The following is an 8,751-nucleotide window of genomic DNA, read 5'->3' as shown; positions in this document are numbered from 1 at the left end:
TAGGTATATTACAATGGTGTGCTGCAGCAGATACACAAAATATTGTTTTAGAAGCTACCCGATTATTAACAGAGGAAGAAAGAACACAAACTGAAAAACTTTGGACTGGTGCAGTAGTTTGTAATATGGGGAAAGAAATGTGCTTGGGCCTATGTATTTTATACAACAACACAGCAGTCAGCACTCCTCACACTATGGTGAATAGATAGTTATTAAATAGCTCAATTCCTTACTAAGTAAATGTAACTTTATTCTGCCATAACCACATACTAGTTTTGACTTAAATAATTAATTGGATTTAATTCTTATAATTAGCCTTCATCAGTGCTTCATTACTAACAAACAATGTTACAAAACTTAAATACATACCCCTTGCAAATTACTGGTCTTTACAAATTCTCATTAAGTCCAGGAGGTAACAAGGCTCCTAGCCTGATAATCCAACCTTTCTCTTTATTATTTAACATAGTGTGCCAGCCTCCTTTGTTAACCCTGTTTAACACAATTTTATCAACAATAACAAAATGAAACATTGCTTTTTTGTGCTGTAAAGTATGTTTATATAAAGCATTAGATCCTCTGGTACATCTAATGTCACAAAAATGTTCAGAAATTCTGAGTTTCAATGAACGTGAAGTTTGTCCAACACAGAATGCTGAACAGCTGCATGTGGCCAAATATATAACTCAGTCTGTATCATTAGAAGATGAAAGGCATACAGCCTTAGGAACATATTTACAAAAACTGCAATGACCACAGGGATGGCGACCTTTCACTACTACACCCCTTAATGTCAACTGTCCCAAAGATTGTTTAGCTAATTCACCTTTCTTATAGTGATTAAACCATTCACTCAAAATCTTACCCCTTCAAAAAGAAAAAAAGACATCTTCCAGGTAATAAGTTTTTTAAACAATCATCCATCAATAGTATGTACCAATATTTTTGAACCAGATCCATGAAAAAACTAGTATTACAACCATTTGTGATAAGCCTAGGGGGTCCAATCAAATATTGTTTTGGTTTGTATTGTAGTAATTGCTCCCTACCAGCTTTCTTTATTGAGCCACAGACATTCCTAAATCCCATGTCACAAAAACCCTCTCACCATGTCCTGCATTTCAGCATTATATACAGATTCAGAAGAACATATTCTTTTTAATCTCATAAACTGAGATTTTGGTATATTTCTTATAACATGTGGTGGTGACATCTACTCACTTGCAAAAGAGTATTTACCTGGGGAACCTTCCTAAAGATACAGCTACTCAAACTCCCATTTTCCTCAACAGTAACTAAGACATCCAGGGATTTTTCAGCTGAAGTCTCAGAAGTGCTATCAGATTTCTTTAAATAGACTTCTCTTACATTTTGTAGCATAAGACCGCTCCTTAGTATTCACAAACTTAACCTTTTTCTTCCTGTCAAATTGGTTCCCACCTTAATTACCCTTTTTATGGGTTTTATTGAAGAACAGATCATTTATGTTGTGCCCCACAATATTTATTTAGAATCTATGGACATCTGGAGAAATTATTTGGATGACTGTTGGTTGGTCTGGAGGTCTGATGTCACATATTTGTTGGAGTTTGTGGAATACCTTAATGGTAATCACTGGGGCATCCAATTCAGTATACATCATGATCCCAGACAGATTAGATTCCTGGATGTCTTAGGAAGGTCTTGAGGAAGATGGGACTTATTTCTAAGTTCTTGGTAAGTCAGTTTGTAGACTACATTCTTATTAGTTTGGTATTGTGTCCAGGCTTTGTCTCTTGCAATTAGTAGTATTCTAGTTTCCTTAGTTACCCATGGAGTATGGTCGGATTTAATTCTTATAGTTCTGTGTGTTGCATGGGTGTTCAAGATATTAATGAAGGCAGAGTTAAAATATTTTATGGCTTCATCTAGGGGTAGGTATTTCAGAGGAGACCAGTTGCATAGGTTTAGTGAGGAGGTAAAATTTAGGGGGTTAATGTTTTTCTTGCTTCTTATTTGTTTATAGGAAGGTAGTTTTGTTGGGTTGATACTCTGAGTAGCAAGGTTGGTAGATAATCACTTAGGTTGTCTGGGAGGCAGCCTGATTGAAAGGAGAATGAAGGCTTATTAGTAAGTATCCCGTCAAGGATGGAATGTTGGTTAGATGACTTGTCAAGTTTTGGTTGGTATTTTAATAGTTTGGGAAAAACATGCATGTTAATATGAGTAGTTGGACTTAGAGAGAAACAACTTGTCTAATCTATGTTAAAATTACCTATGATAAGTGTTTCCTCGAGAAGGTTTTCTGAGACCTAATGTGCAATATTTTCCATGGTGGGGAGGTTGTTTCCAGGTAGAATGTAAGATCCAATTATGTTTATGTACTTACTAGAATTTATTTTTAGCTTTTTATAAAGTGTTTCTGCATTGTTGAACTTGGGGGGGGGGGTTAAGATTCATGGGAACTACAGTAAAGTTGTTTCTAAATGGTATGGCTATTCCTCCTCCTTTTTGCCCCTTCTATCTGCCCTCAGAATATTATAACCTGGTTCAAGAATTTCATTGTCTCTAGTTTCTGGTTTAAGCCAGGTCTCAGTTATTACAACTATGTGTGGCGTGTAGAGAGAGAGAGCGAGTGTGGCATGGAGGTCTTGGATTTTATTTGTGATGCTTCTGATATTAATGTTTAACAGGAGTATGTCGGCTGGTTTTATGGGGCGGTTTATTAAATTAAATTAGTGCTTGGTTAATAATTGGGAGGGTATATTGTTGATTGAGTCTGTGGGTCCAGGGTTTGGTGAATGTCAACAGTGAGGCTAATTTTGCTACTATGTTGATTATGTATTTTAACAGTTTGGTAAAGTTCTTATGATAGTTCATGGATAGTTTGGGAGTATGATGTTGAGGGAGAAGGGTGTGTGAGGTTTGATGTATGGAGGTTGTGATGGAGATGGAGGCAGAAATTCAGATGTTTAGATTTATATTTTGAAAGTGTGAGGGGGTGATGTGGGTTGACTGAGGTTTTTTGTCTGTTAATGTAATTTGGTAGGAGGTTAAGTGAGCTAGAATTGTTGGGCAAATTGGAAATCCTGTGTTTAATGGTAGCATATTGCAGTTTTAACTGGTCAGGAGTTTATGTAAGGGGTAAGACTTTTTTTGGTTACAGACCTTGTATAAGGGCTTTATGGGAGCTGTTAAGATATCCTAGTTATGGGCTAGCATCTTGTTTAATTATTGGGAGGAGAAGTTTTTTGGTTAGAGACTTTGTAAAGGGGTGTATAGCAGCTATTAAGATAACCTAGTTATGGGCTTGAATTTTGTTAAATTAGTGGGAGGAGACCTATTTGAGGATGTATAAGTTTGATTGGTAACTGTGTTGGAGTGGGTGTGACCAGTGAAGTATAAGTTTGGGTATGAGTGGGTGGGTGGGAATGGGGGTAGTGTAGGGGAGCAGAGTGAGCTTGAGAGAAGTGAAGGGTGAATGGAGCAGGAAGACCCTGGCCACTGATGGACCCAAACTGAAGACAAACAATCAGTAACAATGGACTGCAGCAGGTCAGCAGAAATGCTAATGTTAATAGCAACACTGTAGTCTGGAATGATCTTAGAATTAGCTTTACTGTTATCTGCAAGCAAGGTTAAGATTCAGGAGGCAATTTAGGCCATTTAGATGAATTGGCATTAAAATGAAATCATTTAAATGATCAGTGGTAAGAATAAAATATAAAAACAATGACAGTGTGAACAGGTATGGCATTATGGACAGTATTATTTTGCCACTACAGTTTGACATTAAAGACATATGAGTATTAATTTATTTGGGAGATGAAATGTTTTGTGAAGTGGCATTTGAAAACTTTAACTTGCTGGAAAACATTTGAACTGATACTGAAAAAAATAGTGCTGTAGCACAAAGAAAAGACTGCTTATTTCAAAGCTTGGAACTTCAACTAGAAAAGCAAATAAATATGTGATTTACAACTTCAGATATGGATGTGCATGAGTTAAATCTGTTTTTTTCTTTCGCTATGTAGTAAAGTATGAAAGAACAGAGAATGGGCATATAAAAGGGGACTTTTTAAGACTAAAATTGATTATCTAGTTTACTCTAAAGACATGAAAGAAATAACAGGGGGAGTACAGATGGCAGAGATTTCGCATCATAGAGGAGTATGGGCTAGAAAAGGGGAACAATGAAATAATAAAGGTGGAAAATGGACAAGGGGAGTAACAGCAGAGTTTAAAAAGGATGAAGAGATGATGAGAGAAAGAAATATTATGTAAAGATCATATAGAATGAGATTGTTTAAAAATTGCACACAGTGGTGGGTAGTGCATAAGCAGAAATATAAAACATATATTTAGAAGTGGAAAGAAAAATTAAAAAGAAATAAGAAGACATTTTGATAATCTACCAGTGTAGTACCTCGCAGGATGCGCAATAGGAAATCCCGCCCCAAACATGCCTACAACCGTGTGGAAGCAGCCATCCACATGAATATTCACACGCCTCCAGCTGTGTGGAGGCAGCATCAATATGAATATTCATTCAGTCACTCGAACACCAATGTAGGAATGTAATGTAATATAATACATAGCCACAAATAAATTAGATTGAGCCACAAATAAATTACATTGAGCAAACCCGCAAGTAAAAAATATTGAGCATTTGACATGACATGACAGATAAAGTCAAAACTATGTTTATTTTAAGCAGCATTTCAGTTAATTCAATCAGTAACAAAGATTCAGTTTATTCAGGCAATCAGCATTTCAAGCAGTAAAATGCATTTGTGGCTATTTATTATATTATATTATATTGCTACATTGGTGCTCGAATGACTGAATAAATATTACCATTTTATTATGGTAAAAAGAAGGTAACAGCTCATGCTACTAGGGAATTAAGAATGGTATTGCGTGTGATTATTAGCGTTTTATTATGTTAAACCGTTAATAGAATTAGCAAGATGAAGAATAGTAAGAGTAGAATAGTAGAATTAGCAGCATTCCATTAAGAATAGTCTTAGAGTAGAAAAGTAGAATTAGCAGCATTCCATGAAGAATTGTATTGAGTGTGATTATTAGTGTTTTATGGTAATCTACCAGTGTAGTACCTCACAGGGGAATTGTGAGTAAACATGCATCCTGTACAATGGAGGATTTTTAATCACCGGTAAAGTATCCATGATGTGACATGGAAATTAGCATGCCTGTCACTCTTCCTCGATATCGCCTGCCAATCACTAAGGGTACGCCCAAAGCTGTGCAGAACTGTGAGGTACTACACTGGTAGATTACTGACATTTTATGGAATTATGAGAAAGTGATAGAATGAGGAAGTGCCAAAATAAGGGAAATGGAAAAAAGCAGATGTATGAAAATAAAAAAGTAAAAATGATGAGGCAAAGCTTTTTTTGAAAGGAAAGAAAGAGGAGGCTTGCCCTTATTTAGAAAAAGAAATAAAAGTGAGAGAAGGAAGGATGGATGCTATCTTAGATGGCAAAGAAAACAAACTGAAAATGCAAATATATTATGGAGGTGATAGAGAATTTTGTAAATAAAATATATGAAAACAGGAAATGGATTGACAAGAAAAATGGAAAGTTAAAAAAAAATCTAAAAAAGTAAGATTTTTTTTAGAAAATTATATAAGAATAGAAAAATTGAGAAGATGATAAAAGAAGGTAAAAATGAATCAGCACCAGAATTAGATGATATAAGCTACAAGCAGAGGGCCTCTACACCCCTGGAAGGGTGTTATTGTTATTGGAGGGCATTATTATGCTTAGAGAATGGACTGTCAGTAAAATTGTTGTGTTTTGCTTATTTATTTTTTATTACTATATTATTTTTTGTATATTTTAGAGGTAGAATAGTTCCTCCACCTAACGTTTCAAAGTTCATGTAGTATGTTAATGGTGTTGGAGGAAGCATTTTACATCCAAAATATAACACTTTAAAAAATATCCAGGTATTTACTTTATTTTTTGGTCCCTTACTCCTAAAACGTTTGTTTTTTTGCCAGTTATCAGAGACTGACGTTACTAAATAATGAGACATATCTGTGTTTCAGATGTCTACTTTCTTCAGGAAATTCATGCTAACACAAATCCTTTTATTTAAGCAAGTTTGTAATTTTATAAGAGCAATAATTAAAATCTGTTTATTTTTGAACTTTTGTTTCCCCCCTTTATTTTAGGCCTTATCCAGATTTCTTCAGCTAAAAGGTCCAGAGGTACGCAAACCTCTTTACTGCTGCTTCTTGTTATCAATCTCACTCAGTCTCTCTCTCTCTCACACACACACACACACCCACACACACACACACACACACACACACACACACACACACACACACACACACACACACACACACACACACATATCACTCTGCTTCAGAAAATGAATGCTAACCAAATCCTGTTATTCTAGTAACTGTCTAATTTTATAAGCTCAATCTTTAAAATGTGTTCTAATTTTGAGCCTTTGTTTCCCCACTGTTTGAGGCTTTGTCAGGATATGTTGAGCTAAGAGATGGAGAGGTATGCAAATTCCTTAAATGTTGCTGTCAAGGATTGCTCGATCACTCTCATTCTTCACCTCTCTTTCTCTCTCTCTCTCTCTCTCTCACACACACACACACACACACACACACACACACACACACACACACACACACACACACACACACACACACACACACAGTCTCTTCTTTTATACACTCATTCCCCTTACACATGCACAGAAAAATAAACACACATACAGACACATACTTTTGTTCTGTTTGAATTATTTTTTACACTGGCTAAACAGTAGAAGTGCTGTTTAGCGAGTGTAAAATAATAACTCGATTGATTTTTTATTGCTCTCATACACACATACACTCTTACACAGACATAAACACATACACACACATTTTTTCTTTTAATTTTTTTTTATTTTTTATTTTATACTCACTAAACAGAAAAAGTGCTGGTTAGTGAGCATAAAATAATGGCAGCCATTCTTTTTTTTTTTCAGTCCGAGTTCCACAGCAGCTTGATATGCTGCTGTGAAGCAGTGGACTTGCTTTTCAGTGGGCATTGCCTGTAGATTAACATCCTGCTGTAGAACGTTTGTTCTCCAGTCAGGGTGCAATTTATAGGTCACCCATTCTCTAAAGCATCTTTTGTAACATTGCTTGGGCAAAAATGCTGGTGGTTATGTCCTCCATATATCTAGGAAGAGTACATTGGCTCTGTTATGAAATTTTACAACAGTACATAGGTACACATGTGGGCAGGTATGTCCTCATGTCTCTATGAGGGGAAAACAATTACACTATGACATGTATTACATTGCCAAATTTGTTAATGGTTATGTATGCATATCAATAAGAGATGTACATTAAATTTGCTATACCATGTTATGTCACTGCATGGGCATATATGTGTGACAGTTATATCTTTGTACCCCTGCCAGAGGAACGTCATCTATGCAGCATGGGCACACATGTGGGGCAGTAATTTTCTCATATCCTTGTGAAGAGTATGTCAGCCGTACTGTGATATGTTATTTCACTGTGTGGGAACACCTTTGAGTGGTTATGTACTTATGTCCTTGTGCATGGTGCATTACTGTTTTATGGCATCTGGTATCACTGCATAGGTACATGTCCTCATGTCTGTGGAAGGGATGCACCAACTACACTAGAATATGTTGTGTTGCAGCACAGGCACATATTTCCTGACAGTTACATGCCAAAACAAAGTTGCAGAGCTGCATAGTTATCTTACTGTTAACCTGCTGTGCTGCAAGCAGTAATTATGCATCCCTCCACTGAGGAGCTGCACATCAGATCTACTATGACATCTTGCAGTGCTGTAAAGGCATACCCCTGAGTGCTTTTGTGATGGAGTCCCTGGGAAAGGTTGTCCTTGTGTCCCTGGGAAGGATTGCATCAAAGTTAAAGTGGTCACAACAGCATAGCTGATGAATTCAGTTCAAATTTCACCACTCCCACTCATCTTAGTGCTCCATTTCTTGAATCACTGAATCCCCATTCCCTCAAAATCACTATGGATCTGATTTTAGTATCCAAACAAAATCGGTTCATGAGCTCAGACAAAATACAAGGTTATTTTCTGGTTAGTGTAAGTAAAACATTGCTGAATCTCTCTCTGAAAAGCTTAGTCTCCCTTCAAGATATGTAACTGATCTCTACAGAGCATCTGTTGTGGTGGCATTCCACATGGCAACTATAGCCTTATTAGCTTCATCAGGCATCAAATGTAAAAGGGAATCACGTCAGTTGGTGGAAAGCATTTTCAACAAAAGTAAATTCAATGAAAAAATGCTGAAATAACTTTCTGCGAACTTTGGATGTACTTTTTTGCAGGGGGCAAGCCCTCTGCACCTTCCCAAACATGTATATACCTACTTTGAGGTTGCACAACAATGGATGAAAGAGAAAACACCACTGTTACTAAAAGTTCTTTTGGCATTTTTACTTCAGTCTATCGGCAGTCTCAGGAACTGCTGTTGATAGACTGACATTCTTTCTTGTAAAACTATATAACATATCTTAGTCCGCCTCAAAAAGTATGAACTTCATGATCTTCTAATCCTCTACCCTAATCAGGTTGGTTTTATGGATGTTAGAGCTTGGGTCCTTTATTTTGCTGATTTTGTTTAAAATGTGACAGATGCCATTGATAAAGGCAGAGCTATCCATACTGCTGTCTGGAGCTCACTAAAGCTTTTAGAATGATTCCCCATGTTAGCATTATT

Source organism: Protopterus annectens, chromosome 13.part0 (genome assembly GCF_019279795.1).
Source record: "Protopterus annectens isolate FY-2018-M chromosome 13.part0, PAN1.0, whole genome shotgun sequence".
In the NCBI taxonomy this organism is placed as follows: Eukaryota; Metazoa; Chordata; order Ceratodontiformes; family Protopteridae; genus Protopterus; species Protopterus annectens.
This window is presented reverse-complemented; position numbering follows the sequence as displayed.